Raw genomic sequence first — 14,608 nt, forward strand, 5'->3', positions numbered from 1 at the left:
AATAGCCCCCACACACAGAGTCCCGAAAAGGAGGGGTGACAGGCTCCATTGAAACAACCAGTCCACCACTGCGGACCACTCTAGGAGCAGGAGCCTGTCATTCCTCGAGTTTAGAAGCATTCTTTCTATCACTACGCCCACTCCCCACCACAGTCTGCGTCCCAGTTTCAACACTTTACCGCAAAATCCGTAATAAAGAAAATGGTGTTCATTAACAAAGTTCCATTTCTTTTATTTTTAAACGTGTGTTGGAAGGGCGGGAATGGGGTGAACGGGGTATGTAGCTGGAGAGGATAGTCAACAGTAAGTGGGTAAAGAAACGGGGGCAGGTTCAACTTCTCTTTAAACAAAGTTAATAGTCACAGGTTACCCTGCTCACTGAGGAACCTAGCTTTCAAAGCCTCCCGGATGCACAGCGCGTCCCGCTGGGCTCTTCTAATCGCACGGCTGTCTGGCTGGGCATAATCAGCGGCCAGGCTATTCGCCTCAACCTCCCACCCTGCCATAAAGGTCTCCCCCTTGCTCTCACAGAGATTGTGGAGCACACAGCAAGCTGCAATAACAATGGGGATATTGGTTTCGCTGAGATCAGAGCGAGTCAGTAAGCTTCTCCATCTCCCCTTGAGACGTCCAAAAGCACATTCCACCACCATTCTGCACTTGCTCAGACGGTAGTTGAAGAGTTCTTTTTCAGTGTCCAGGGCGTCTGTATATGGCTTCATGAGCCAGGGCATTAGCGGGTAGGCTGGGTCCCCGAGGATCACTATAGGCATCTCCACATCCCCAACAGTTATTTTGTGGTCCAGGAAGTAAATACCTTCCTGCAGCCGTCTAAACAGACCAACATTCCTGAAAACACGAGCGTCATGAACCTTGCCCGGCCACCCGACATTGAGGTTGGTAAAAGGTCCCCTATGGTCCACCAGTGCTTGCAGCACCATTGAAAAGTAGCCCTTTCGGTTAATGTACTGGCTGGCCTGGTGGTCCGGTCCCAGGATAGGGATGTGAGTTCCATCTATAGCCCCACCGCAGTTTGGGAATCCCATCGTGGTGAAGCCATGTATGATGACCTGGACGTTTCCAAGGGTCACTACCTTTGACAGCTCAACGATTGCGTTGGCTACTTGCATCACAGCAACCCCCACGGTAGATTTGCCTACACCAAAGTGATTCGCGACTGACCGGTAGCTGTCTGGTATTGCAAGCTTCCAGAGGGCTATGGCCATTCGCTTCTGGACAGTCAGGGCTGTTCGCATCCGGGTGTCCTTGCGCTTCAGGGCAGGGGACAGCAACTCACAAAGTTCCAGGAAAGTTCCCTTCCACATACGAAAGTTTCGCAGCCACTGTGATTGATCCCAGACCTGCAGCACTATGCGGTCCCACCAGCCCGTGCTTGTTTCCTGGGCCCAGAATCGCCGTTCCACAGCATCAACATGACCCACTGCCACCATGATGTTCACGGCGCGGGGTCCCGTGCTTTGTGAGAGGTCTGTGCCACTCTCAGACTTCATGTCCTCACCGCGCTGCCGTAGCCTCCTCTCCCGATTTCTCAGCATCTGCCTCTGGAAAAGGTGGATGATAAGGTGCGAGGTGTCGACAACAGCCATAACTGCAGCGATGGTCGCAGTGGGCTCCATGCTCGCAGTGCTGTGGCATCCACGCTGTCACTCACCAGAAAAGTGCGTGAACTGATTGCCCGCCGGCGCTTTCAGGGAGGGAGGGCGGGAGTGACGGTTGGATGACGACAGTTACCCAAAACCACCCTCAACACATTTTTTTCCCCAGCAGGCATTGGGGGCTTGACCCAGAATTCCAGTGGGCAGTGGGGACTGCGGGAACTGTGGGATAGCTGCCCACAGTGCACCGCTTCCAATGTCGACGCTTGTCCCGTTAGTGTGGACTCACAAAGTCGAATTACTGTCCTTAATGTGGATACACACGTTCAACTTTGTAATATCGATTCTACATATTCGATTTAAGTGCAATCGAACTACTCTCGTAGTGTAGACCCTAAGATGATGGGAGAAAGCTCTCCTGTCGACTTAATTAATCCACCCCCAAAGACCGTCAGCAGCTATGTCAGCGGGAGAAGTTATTCACACTGGCACTTATGTGAGTGTATAATGTATGTCACTCAGGAGGGTGGCTTCAGAGTCAGGGTATTGTCTAGTATTTATTCATATAAGTGTCCTGTTTCCTTGAACTGACGTTTGCCAACCGCACACTGGTAATTTTCTTCTTGCAGAAACCTCAGCTAAGGCACCATTGCCCAGTCACCAAGAAGCAGCTGTTTTGTGCCTCTGCCTCTTTTGGACTCTACTGTTTCTTCCCTTTTCTCTTCCTTAGCACCTGGACATTTTCCTGGACAAACCCTCTAGTGCAGAATTGCTCACATTGGACCACAATGTCTCAAAAGGTAGTTTGGGTGTTGATCTTCCTTTTGTGCAGCATATCCTTGACACTCCTCAATCAAACAAGGAGAGTATTTTAACCTGCAGAATCCCCTTAATGGCTGATTGGTGGTTAAAGCATGGTGTAACTAAGACTTTTTCTGAAGAGTTTCATCCTCAGTACTTGTACATCAAAGATTCATATAGCATCTTTTGCCATAACTATTTTGGTTTGTGCAACATCAGAACCTCCCACTGTGGGTGTATAATATGAGTATAATTGATACATTCGATCAATCACAAAATATTAAAGGAATTGGATAAGTTTGATGCCAGTTCGAGTGTGCTTACCTCTGTAACCATCTGCCTGAAGTCAAAGAATTATGCATTTAGGGTGTAATTCTCTCCACCCTCATGTAGCATGATTGTTAGCGTTCTATACAGATGGAGAACCAAGCGGTTAGGGAAGTGAAATCCAAAACCCCAACTGAGGGCTTGGGTGTGAGGCTGCTGTGTTCCCCTCCCCCACTCTCAGGCCTCTATTCCAGAGTGTGGGTACATTAGAGCCATCAGATCTGTGTAAGTGAGATCTGTGTTAAGTCCTGGGTCCTCCCTACCTCTTGTGGTTGTATTTAGAGGACACTTTTTTCATGGTGCTTCAGCGGTAAACTTCACCAATGGAGCTTACATTCGTAACTGGAGTGGCAAGCTATGCCGTAGTCTTGGGCCAATTTATGTCTTCCCTGTTTTCCAGCAAAATGTTGAGCATCTGTAACTCCGACTGAAATAAAATGGGAGTTGAGGGCTCTCAGAATTTCACAGGAGGAGCTCAGCACCTCACTGACATAGAATCATAGGACTGGAAGAGATAAAGATTCCAATGATGGAGATTCCACAACCTCCCTAGGCAATTTATTCCAGTGCTTAACCACCCTGACAGTTGGCAAGTTTTTCATAATGTCCAACCTAAACCTCCCTTATTGCAATTTAAGCCCATTGCTTCTTATTCTATCCTCAGAGGTTAAGAAGAACAATTTTTCTCTCTCCTCCTTGTAACAAACTTTTATGTACTTGAGAACTGTTATCATGTCTCCTCTCAATCTTCTCTTTTCCAGAGTAAACAAGCCCATTTTTTTCATCTTCCCTCAAAGGTCATGTTTTCTAGACCTTTAATCATTGTTGTTGTTCTTCTCTGGACTTTCTCCCCTTTGTCCACATCTTTCCTGAAATGTGACGCCCAAAACTGGACACAATACTCCAGTTGACGCCTAATCAGTGTGGAGTAGAGCAGAAGAATTACTTCTCGTGTCTTGCTTACAACATTCCTGCTAATACAACCCAGAATGATGTTTTGCTTTTTTGGCAACAGTGTAACACTGTTGATTCAAATTTAGGCTGTGGTCCATTATGACCCGCAGATCCCTTTCCACAGTACTCCTTCCTAGGCAGTCATTTCCCATTTTGTATTTACGCAAACGATTGTTCCTTCCTAAGTGGAGTTCTGTGCATTTGTCCTTATTGAATTTCATCCTATTTACTTCAGACCATTTCTCTAGTTTGGCCAGATCATTTTGAATTATAATCCTATTCTCCAAAGCACTTGCAACCTCTCCCGCCTCGGTATCATCCACAAACTTTGAAAGTGTACTCTCTATGCCATTATCTAAATCATTCATGAAGATATTGAACAGAACTGGATGCAGAACTGATCCCTGCAGGATCCCACTTGATTTGCCCTTCCAGCTTGACTGTGAACCACTCTACTCTCTGGGAACGATTTTCTAACCTGTTATGCATCCATCTTATAGTAGCTCCATCTAGGTTGTATTTGTTTAGTTTGTTTATGAGAAGGTCATGTGATACAGTATCAAAAGCCTTACTAAAGTCAAGATATATCACGTCTACCATTTACCCCCAATAGGTTGGTTTGACACAATTTGTTCTTGACAAATCCATGCTGACTGTTACTTATCACCTTATTCTCTTCTATATGTTTGCAAATTTATTACTTAATTATTTGCTGCATTATCTTTCTGGGTACAGAAGTTAAGCTGACTGGTCTGTATTTCCCCAGGTTGTCCTTATTTCCCTTTTTACAGATTGGCCCTTTTCCAGTCTTCCGGAATCTCTCCCGTCTTCCATGACTTTTCACAGATAATCGCTAATGACTCAGATATCTCCTCAGTCAGCCCCTTGAGTATTCTAGGAATCATTTCATCAGGCCCTAGTGCCTTCAAGACATCTAGCTTGTCTAAGTAATCTTTCACTTGTTCTATTTTAGCCTCTAAGCCTACCTCATTTTCACTGGCATTCACTATGTTAGACATCCAATCACCACCAACCTTCTTGGTGAAAACCGAAACAAAGAAGTCATTAAGCACCTTTGACATTTCCACATTTTATTATTGTTCCTCCCCCACCCCCACCATTGAATAATGGGCCTACCCTTTCCTTGGTCTTCCTCTTGCTTCTAATATATTTGTAGAATGTTTTCTTGTTATCCTTTATGTCTCTACCTAGTTCAATCTTATTTTGTGCCTGAGCCTTTCTAATTTTATCCCTACATATTTGTGTTATTTGTTTATATTCATCCTTTATAATTTGACCTAGTTTCCACTTTTTGTAGGACTCTTTTTTCAGTTTCAGATCATTGAAGATCTCCTAGTTAAGCCAGGGTGGTCTCTTCCTATCTTTCCTATGCAGTGGGATAGTTTGCTCTTGTGCCCTTAATAATGTCTCTTTGAAAAACTGCCAACTGTCTTCAATTGTTTTTCCCTTTAGACTTGCGTGATCCTGTTCCTGTTAGATCAGTAGAGTTCCATAGAACTGGGATGGACAGACAGTAGCTCAAAGAATACTTCTACAAATGGGATTCACCAAGGGATTGCTTTCTTTTATAGCCCACATGGAATTTGTTTAGGTTACGTCCAAAATGGATCTCGCTGACAGGTAACTGGAAAACAAACATATCAAAAGAAACTCTATTTTCACAGTAATAAAGCATATAAAAGCTTAGAATAAGTAAAAAAAAAAACAGGACTGTGACAGGAAGGCAGTCTCTCTCTAGGGTAACTTGTCAAAGCAGTATGTTTGGGAATATACACAATATACCCCTGTTCCCCTTGAAAATGTCCGCATGTGTTTAATTTTCTTTCATCTTACTTTAGCTATTGTTCACATGCCAGCTGACACATGTCTTCAATTTCCCCCCCTCTTTAGTCGCAGGGCTTATGAAAACATTGGGTGAAATGTCCCTAGACTATTGCAATCCTGCTGGAAATGCTGTATAATATTAAATTTTGCAGCACACTACGGTAGAATTGTCATATTTGTGGAATCCCATTGGTTTGCATATATTTTCCAATTAAGTGCCTGTCCTGATTAAGTCTAAAAATATCTAACATGCAATTAAATACAAGACAGAGTGAAAGCATGAGTAAAAATTATATTCACTGCATTTTGTATTTATTTTTCCTAGTAAATAAAAATAGAAATTGGAGGTTAGAGTTTACATATATTTACAAATGGCTACTCACTATTTAACACATTGGTGCCAGCCAAATGCATTTCCAGGAATTGATTTTGTTATTTATATCAGAACTGAATAGCAGTTATTGCCCTTCAGTTAAGGATAGTGAAATTGGTTACTGGAGAAATAGTCCAGTTAAATGGGTTTCCTGATTAATGTGCAGTTTTTCTCACTGCCCACATCAGTGTGTGCTAGCCCATGGGGATTCAGGAGACCTGGGTTCTATTCCTAACTCTGTCTGGGATCAATCACTTCACTTGTCTGTACCTCATTTGTAAATGGAGATAATGATACATTTGTAACATGTTTTGAAATCTCCAGATGAAAATCATTATATATGTTCTAGATATTATTGTTTATTAAGTGGCCAATACCTTTTTATAAACTGTTTTTGTAAAAATAATTTAATCTGTGTAAATTTTGGATGTTTAGGTGCCCTTACTGACCCTCTGAATTTTCACATGTAGAAGCCCTCCTTATACGTAGATAGGTTTGTTTTATTAGGGGGAGTGCCTAAGTCAGTAGTAGCTGCCTGAAGAGGTTATAACTTGCTGCTCCAATGTATGGGAGTGCCTTGCTCCCACTCAAAGCATTTGGGACATCTTGGTGTGGAGGCTGAGGAAAGTAACCCATATCCAAGAGAACTGGCACTGGGGAGGGGAGCACCTTTGTTACTGCTCCCTGAAATAGCCAAGTCAGTTGGGGTGGAGTAACTAGCCAGAATGTTGTGCCCACATCCAAGAGAGTCATCTGGGGGTGGGCAGGAGCACTTGTAGCATTGCAGAAATCTGAGGTAGCCTGGGGGATGGGGACAAGGATTAAAGACAGTTCTGTGCTCATTGTAACTCGTCCACTGACCCCCTTTGCAATGCTTCCGCCTCCTATGTTCCCCTCCCCGCTGTATACTTCTGGGGTAGTTATCATCCAGGGTGACCCAGATTCTTTGCAGGAGTATATTTTCCCTGTTACCAGCTGACCTTCTGGTCTCTTCACCCTGCTGTTCTCAAAGACTAGCAACAGCCTCAGTATGAGGTGTTATTGACCCCAGCTCTGTTGAGCATTATACCACTTATATTAATAATAATTAGCACATATATAGCACATCTTGTCCATAGATCTCAAAGTGCTTTACAAAAGTGTGTGAATATCATTATCTCCATTTTACAGCAGCACAAAGTTGTTAAGTGATTTGTCCAAGGTTACAGACTAAGCTAGTGGCAGAGAAAGGGATAGAAAGTAGGTGTGTTGCTGTCTTATTGGTGCACAAACTTTCCTGAACAGGAAGCGGGCTTCTACCTGTGTATATATTTTGCCTTCTATGTGCATTTGTATTTTAAAGACCAAGATTAATCTATTCATCTTGATTCTCACTTTACAAAAAGTGAAGAGCAATTTTTAAAAAGAGTCCAAGAGTCTCTTTAAACATATCCTGATGGCCTCTGAAAATTTGAAAGAGAAGCAACGTGCAAGTGAAAAATAAATTTGATGCCATTTTTTAAAAAAACCTCCAAAATTACCCTGTTGGGTAATTGTTAGGATTCTGTGACCTTCTGTTTAATATTCTTGTGTCACAACACTACTCACAGAAGAGATGAGAAATAACCAGCAAATAACAATTTTATTATTTTTAAAGATAACAATTAAAATGCAGACAGCTATTTAATTAGGCATTAAAAACACAGTGAGTTCTCCATAACTAAATGCGGAAAGCACCTTTTCTAGTAATGTTTTGCATGCTACTCATATTAATGCCTTATGTTAGTTCATGAGTTTTATGCAGTATACACAGTCATTAATAAACCTCAGCTATTGATTTTTTTTAAAGTTGTGCCTCCAGATGAAAGAAGACAAATAGAAAATATTATGGAAAATATGACTCAAACAAAGGTAAATAGGTTAAAGCTACATGAAAATAAATATATTTTTAAATAGAATAACAGTTTCCAGATACTCTTTGTAGACGATTCAATAAACTTTTAATAGAAAAGTGAAACAGATTTACAAAACTGATTAGTAACACAAAACTGCAGCTGTTTATATCGTTCCATATTGGCATAAATTTATTCCTTTTGTTTTAACTCATGGTGTAACTTGGGTTTAACCTGGATTAACGGAAGGTCTGTCAGCAACAGAAGAATGAAATACATGTGCCGATGCTGCAGAAAAGAAATTATGATGCATTGCTTCACTGAGCATTTTAAAAACACAATTGTGAAACCAAAGAATGCAGGAAAATTAAGCAAGACCACTGAGATTCTGCCGTTTGCTGCACCCAGGGAATTCACTGAAATTTCATTTCATGGCATTAGTCAGGTGTAAGAGAGGGCAGACTTTGGCTCTGTATGTCTCAGTTAGAGGTAGGAAAATACTTGTGTGGGGATGGGAGAGGTCTGGAAATACTCATTCAATTTTTTATTAATAAATTTGCCTGGCTTGCGTTCACACCCTCTTTGTCTCCACTTTTCAGTCATCAGTGTTTCTCTGGATGTGACTCCCAGGTGGGTCTCTCACTAGCTGAACTAAAATAAAAATCAGCAGAATCCCATGGTCACTTGCTGTAGCAGGGACTAAAGGAACAATTTGCTCTCAGTCCCTTTACCTCTTGTTACCACCATCCCCTCACCCTGCCATCCCTGACCAAATTATAATGGAATTGTGCCTCTTCCTCCTCCCCCTACCCATACAGTGCTCAGCTCTGGGGCAGGGAAAGTAACATTGTTAGGATATGTCTAAACTGCCATCGAAGGTGTGATTGCAGCTTGGGTAGACATACCGGCACTAGCTTTAACCTACCTAGCACTGCTAAAATTAGCAGTGAACCCACAGTGACTTCAGCGTGACCTGTACAATGTACCCAGAACCCTGGGTACATACTTGTGTTGCTATCATGCACTCAAGCCTCTGTCTCCACAGCTTTACTGCTACTTTTAGCTATGCTACATAGCTTAAGGCTAGTGAAAAAGAACCCCTATTTTACGTGGTCCCAATTCCATGAGTGGGCAGTGCCGGAACGGGTGGTAGCCATGCTCTGTTAGATTCCCCATCCACTCCCCAACTCACATAGCAAACCAGATCAACTTTCTTTTTGTGACCTCCCCCACTATGCTATGCTAAATTGTCTCCACTCCCTCCTGAGCTTGGCTGTGAGCACAGCTGCGGTATAATGAGTCCCTGACAACTATAGGAGTTAGCAGAAGCTGTACTATCCAGGCGCCCAGGAATGTGGCAGGCAGCAATGCAAAGGACCCAAAGTCTTCACAGGTTTTAGGTCTGGACCTTCCGGCCACCTTAATAGGGGGGAAAATTATTCCCCCCCCCCTTCAATATGCGTCTGATCCAAAACCCTCTGATGTCAGTTAGAATCTTTCCATAGATTTCAGTGACTTTGCATGAGGCCCTAGAAGAAATGCAGGAAAATTCTTTAAGTTGAAACTTAGAGTTTCCACTTTTCTGCACAGCAATAACTTTTACAGCAGAGAATGGGCCATGAGTCAGGATTTCCTTTTACGAATATCTACCTTTGAAATCATTTCCCTTTAGCCTTCAGTTTTTTTCTTTACATTTTTTTCTACTTCAGTTGAAACAGTAATGAATATTTTTTGTAAAAAATTCAGGAGATTTATCCCTGTGCTGCTGGGGAAAGTGCTGGATCTTCACCCAAGAGAGCTCCACTCTTTTCCCTTTGAACACTGATTACAGTCCCTTCTAAACTACTTACTATCACTGAAATAAACTAAACTTTGAATTGAATCAAATCAGCCTATGAGCCATTGGAACTCATCTCCTTCTTCATGCTGATACCATGTGTATGTATTACAAGTTCAATTAAGAGATCAAATTAGACACGACAAGGACCCAATTTTCTCTTTTTCCAAAAGTTTAATTATGACAAGAAACACAAAAGTAAATGTCAATGTTTCATTCCAGCACACACTTTATAATAGTTCTGTTGCTCTTTTATTTGCAACAGGTGGATATGAAATTAAATTGAATTTGTGGCTCAGACTAAACGTATTTGTACAAATAATTACACATTTTCAGCACGGTTTGTAATAACGATGGCCATTTCACACTGTGTACGTTTATTTTTTTCCCAATAGTTAACTCAAGTTATCCAAGAATAATTTGGAGGACAGAGTTCGTGTCCATCCAGCACTGACTTACCATGTCATTTGGATTTTATGAAAAAGCTTATTAAGCAAGAAATTGTGGTGAGATTTTTCAGAGCTATTGAGATGTGTTGTAAGATTAAATCCTCTTTCTTTGATAAGGTTGCTAACATAGTCACATTTCCTGAGCTAGAAGCATTGGTTGTATATTTCCTTACTGAGAATGTTATCAATACAGGGTACCTGATTCACCACTACATTGCTACAGATTTATGTCAGTGTAAAACCATTGATTTCAGTGGTGTTATACCAGTGTAAACCTGGAGTAACTGCAGAGTGAATTAGGCTCACAGTTATGATTAGCTCTTTAGTGACACTACACATAGTTGAAAGCAAATTATGTTTTGTTAATGAAAGTGATGTTTAACCTCTGTGCGGTGCCCATTTTAGGTCTAGATACCAATACTTAAATATGCTTGACCTAAAATCATTGGTAATTTGAAAGATTAATTGAAAATGTTCCAAAGTTGTGGGTTTTTTTTAAAAATTACCAGCTCACATCACTTGAGTTCTTTTTTTAGATTCCTTATAGTTAGATATTAATTGTTTTTGCAGAGGAGTATATGAAAAGATTAATGGGTTGTGACTCAGTAACTACTGAGGCTTCAAGCAAAATTATTTATTTATTCATAACACACTTATCTTTGAGTTTCCCCAGCAAAAACTGTTATCTAAGGTGAAAGCATGCATTGATTGTGACGGTAATAAGAAACATTTGCAACAATACTATCTGGATTTCCAATAACTAATATGCATATTATAATTGTCGAAGAAAAGATAAAGGTAGCAAAAGCACTAAATGACTTAATGCTAGCCAAATGGTCAAGGTGAAAAGGGTCATTTATAAATATATCAATGGAAAATGAATTACTAAGGAGAAAGCAGATCTCGTAAATGGATAAAAAGGGGGACCAGGCAATGATTGAATGGTGATTCAAAATAGCTGACATGCTATTTCCATTTTAAAATCTTCTTCAAAAAAGGAAAGTGTAGACCAGTAGTGTGGCTAATTAGTAAGGTAAGAAAACCCTGTAAAAATAACTTGATGAAGGACAGTAAGGGATAGGGGAAATTTTAACCTATGCAAATCAACCAGTTCAGATTACATGCTTTCCAGGATATTAATGAAACTAGTAAACAGACAGGAGGAGATTTTCAAAGGCACAAAGGGCAGGTGGGTACAATGCTCCTATTGAAAGTCGGTGGGAGTTGGGAACCTAACCTCTCTTCATGTCTTTGGCAACCCCCTTTCTTGACCCCCCCCCCTCCCCACACACACACACACACTGAACTATGGGCAATTATTTCTGATGAGTCCATAAGGGGACAGTACCAGAACACTGGAAGAAAACAGATGCAGTACTGATTAAAGAAGAAGAAAAAGAAGGGAAAAAAAGTGACCCTGGCAATTAGAGTCCCATAAATTTGACTTCTATCCCTAGTAAAAATGAAGCAGATTCGTAGGAGAATAATCAAAGACATCTTAAGGGTAATAGAGTCCTGATCAGTAGGCAGCATGGGTTTATAAAGAATCACTTTGCTAAGTATACTTGATTCCACTGTGGGTTTTTTGCACAAAATTAGTGGATAAAGAGTTCTTAATTTATAAAAATGGATTCACCAATCCCAGATTCCAGGGAAAAACAAACACCACCTGTGACACGGGGTCCCTGAAGTGGCACTCATTGAAAATGCCAAGGTCAGGGCAGGCTGCAAAAAGGAGAGCAGATTGACCCAAAACTGGTGGTTAACACTGAAGTCAGACTCACCAACCAGTCACAAACTGTGCTCCCGATCCCCCACATTGGTTATCAAGAAGCTAAAAAAGAAATCACATATTCCCCTTTATTGCATTCCAGTTCTCTGGCTCCCAATCAAAACATAGGTCCAGTACAGTGAGAAGTCATTTAAAACCTCTGGTCACTATACAAAATGTTCTTCTGACCCCAAAGGCAGGGCCGGCTCCAGGGTTTTGGCCGCCCCAAGCAGCCAAAAAAAAAAAAAAAAAAAGCCGTGATCGCGGTCTGCGGCGGCAATTCGGTGGGAGGTCCTTCGCTCCCAGTGGGAGTGAGGGACCGTCCGCCAAATTGCCGCCGAATAGCTGGACGTGCCGCCCTTCTCCGGAGCAGCCGCCCCAAGCACCTGCTTGCCAGGCTGGTGCCTGGAGCCGGCCCTGCCCAAAGGGCCAGCCACATTACCAGGCCAATATTAGTTTGGATCTGACCCAAAATACCACCCTGCCAGCCAATCCTTTAGCACCTAAAACTAAAAGTTTATTATAAAAGAAAGAAAGAACAACAAGAGCATTGTTAAATAGTCAAGCAATCGATACATACATAAGACTACAAAATCCATATATCAGGTACTTAGCAGTGTTGGTGAGTTTGCTGGATGAAAGTCCCTCTAGAACACATCCGCAGCTTGGATGGGTCATTAAGTCCTTGGTTCAGAGCTTCAGTTTGTAGAAAAGTTACTCCAGAGGTAAGAAGCAGGAATGAAGAGAAAATGGAGATAGTGCAGCTGTCTTTTATACCTTTTACCATGTGTCTTGTACTTTCTTTGTCCCAAACACAAGTGTCACAGTACATAGCATGGAAAAGCCTTAGAGTTCTGTCCTACATGTCTTGCTGGCAAAAGGCTCAGAGGTAGAGCCACTGCACAGGATCGAGGCAGTCATCTGGTTGTAGAGGAGTCTTACAATGGTGATAAATTTGCTTGGGCAGTCAAACTTTGACATGATTTTCCATAGAGAGTCACAGTTGATGGAGTCGAAGGCTTTGGTCAGATCGATAAAGGGCATATACAACTCCTGGTGTTCTTCTTGACATTTTTTCTGGATCTGCCTGTCTGTGAAAATCATGTCAGTTGTGCCTCGTGATGGTCTGAAGGCACATTGGGACTCTGAAAATACGTCCTTTGCAAGAGTGAGCAGGTGATTCAGTAAGATTCTAGCAAGAATCTTCCCTGCGATGGAGAGGAGGGCAGTGCCTTCAATCAGCCCTGTCTCCCTTTTTGAAAATGATGACAATGTTAGCATTATGTAAGTCAGCAGGGATTTCTTCGGTGTGCCAGATTTTGAGGCGCAGCAAGTGAAGCTTGTTAGTCAGTGTTTCTCCCCCCACTTTCAGTACTTCAGCTGGTATGCCACCAGGGCCCAGTCCTTTATTGTTCTTCATTTGTTTAATTTCTTTGCAGACCTCCTCAGGTGTTCATGGGTTGCCTAGAGTTTCCCAGATTGGGTGCTGAGAGATAGAGTTGATGGTGTCATCAGTCACAGTCGATTCTCTATTTAGAATCTTTTGGTAGTGTTCCTTCCAGTGCTCTTTGATGGATTTGATATCTTTAAGAAGGTACTACCATCTTCGGATCTCAGAGATGTGAGGCCACATAAGCTTGGTCCTACAGGGCCTTTGTCTCACAAAAAAAGCTCTGCATATCGTGTCTGTCAGCAAATGTTTGGATTTTTTTGGCTTTGTCCTTCCACCATTTGTTTTTGATTTCTCGGATCCTCCTTTGAACTTCTGCTTTGAGCTGATGGAAAGAGCTCTGCTTCTGACTGGATAGTGGTTGGTTTTCCCAGTCGCAGAAAGCTTTTCTCGTCTGGTCCAAAAGGGCTGTAATTTCAGTGTTGTTGTTGTCAAACCAGTCGTGATGGTGGCGGGTAGCAAGGCCAATGGATTCCTCGCAAACCTCATGGATGGTCTGTTTTAGGGCTTCCCAGTCTTCTTCAACACTTGTGTTGTCATGTCCAGGTGTGCATATGGCCAGTTTTTCACTGAGGAGTATTTGGAAGTTCTTTTGGTGCACCGAGGATTAAAGTCTTTGGATGCTATATTGCCGCCTGTGTGATTTGGATTGCTTTCTATGGACATGACTGACCTCACCAGTGTGGTGGTCAGTCCAGCAATCATCAGCTCTTCTCATGACATGGGTGATTTAGACGTCTCGTGGATCCTTTTTTCTTACAGTGACAGTCTAGGAGGTGCCACTGTTTTGAGTGGGGGTGTTGCCAAGTTGTTTTGTACTTGTTGCTTTGTTTGAAGATTGTGTTAGTGATCACAAGGTCGTGCTCTGCACTTTTGCTGAGTAGAAGGATGTCATTGAAATTGGTCTTGCCCACTCCTTCCTTCCCAATAGTGCTACTCCATATGTTAGAATATAGAATATACTCAATATAGTTAAGTCCAAAGCAGACTGCAAAGAATTACAAAGGGATCTCACTAAACTGGGTGACTGGACAGCAAAATGGCAGATGAAATTCAATGTTGATAAATGCAAAGTATTGCATATTGGAAATGCCTATTGGAAAACATATGGGAGTGCAGTGGTAACGAAACGGTATGAGTAAAGGGCAACAGATCTGTCCCCTCTGCACTGTTTAAAGATAGAGCTGATTAGACTAGATTGAGAGTCATTGTTTCTGCTCAGTGATTATCAGAACTGAATCACTGATAAATCGGTCTAGGGTTTACATCTTAGACCTGGTGTAGGGACGGGGTGAAATTAAAGATGCTGCAGAG

General features: G+C 42.0%; 1 protein-coding gene across 5 annotated transcripts in view; it reads left to right on the forward strand.

Moving 5' to 3' along the window:
* The window catches only part of GPC5 (glypican 5), a 1,011,494-nt gene that overhangs the window by 859,385 nt on the left and 137,501 nt on the right, over window positions 1–14,608 (forward strand). For 2 of the 5 annotated variants that reach the window (XM_054012006.1, XM_054012034.1), the window contains one exon: window positions 5,172–5,221. The exons of the other annotated variants lie outside the window; for them this stretch is intronic. The gene's annotated coding sequence lies outside the window, so the exon portion shown is untranslated. Of the gene's footprint in view, window positions 1–5,171; window positions 5,222–14,608 lie in introns of those variants that run through there. 5 annotated transcript variants of the gene reach the window in all.

This window comes from Malaclemys terrapin, chromosome 1 (genome assembly GCF_027887155.1).
Source record: "Malaclemys terrapin pileata isolate rMalTer1 chromosome 1, rMalTer1.hap1, whole genome shotgun sequence".
In the NCBI taxonomy this organism is placed as follows: Eukaryota; Metazoa; Chordata; order Testudines; family Emydidae; genus Malaclemys; species Malaclemys terrapin.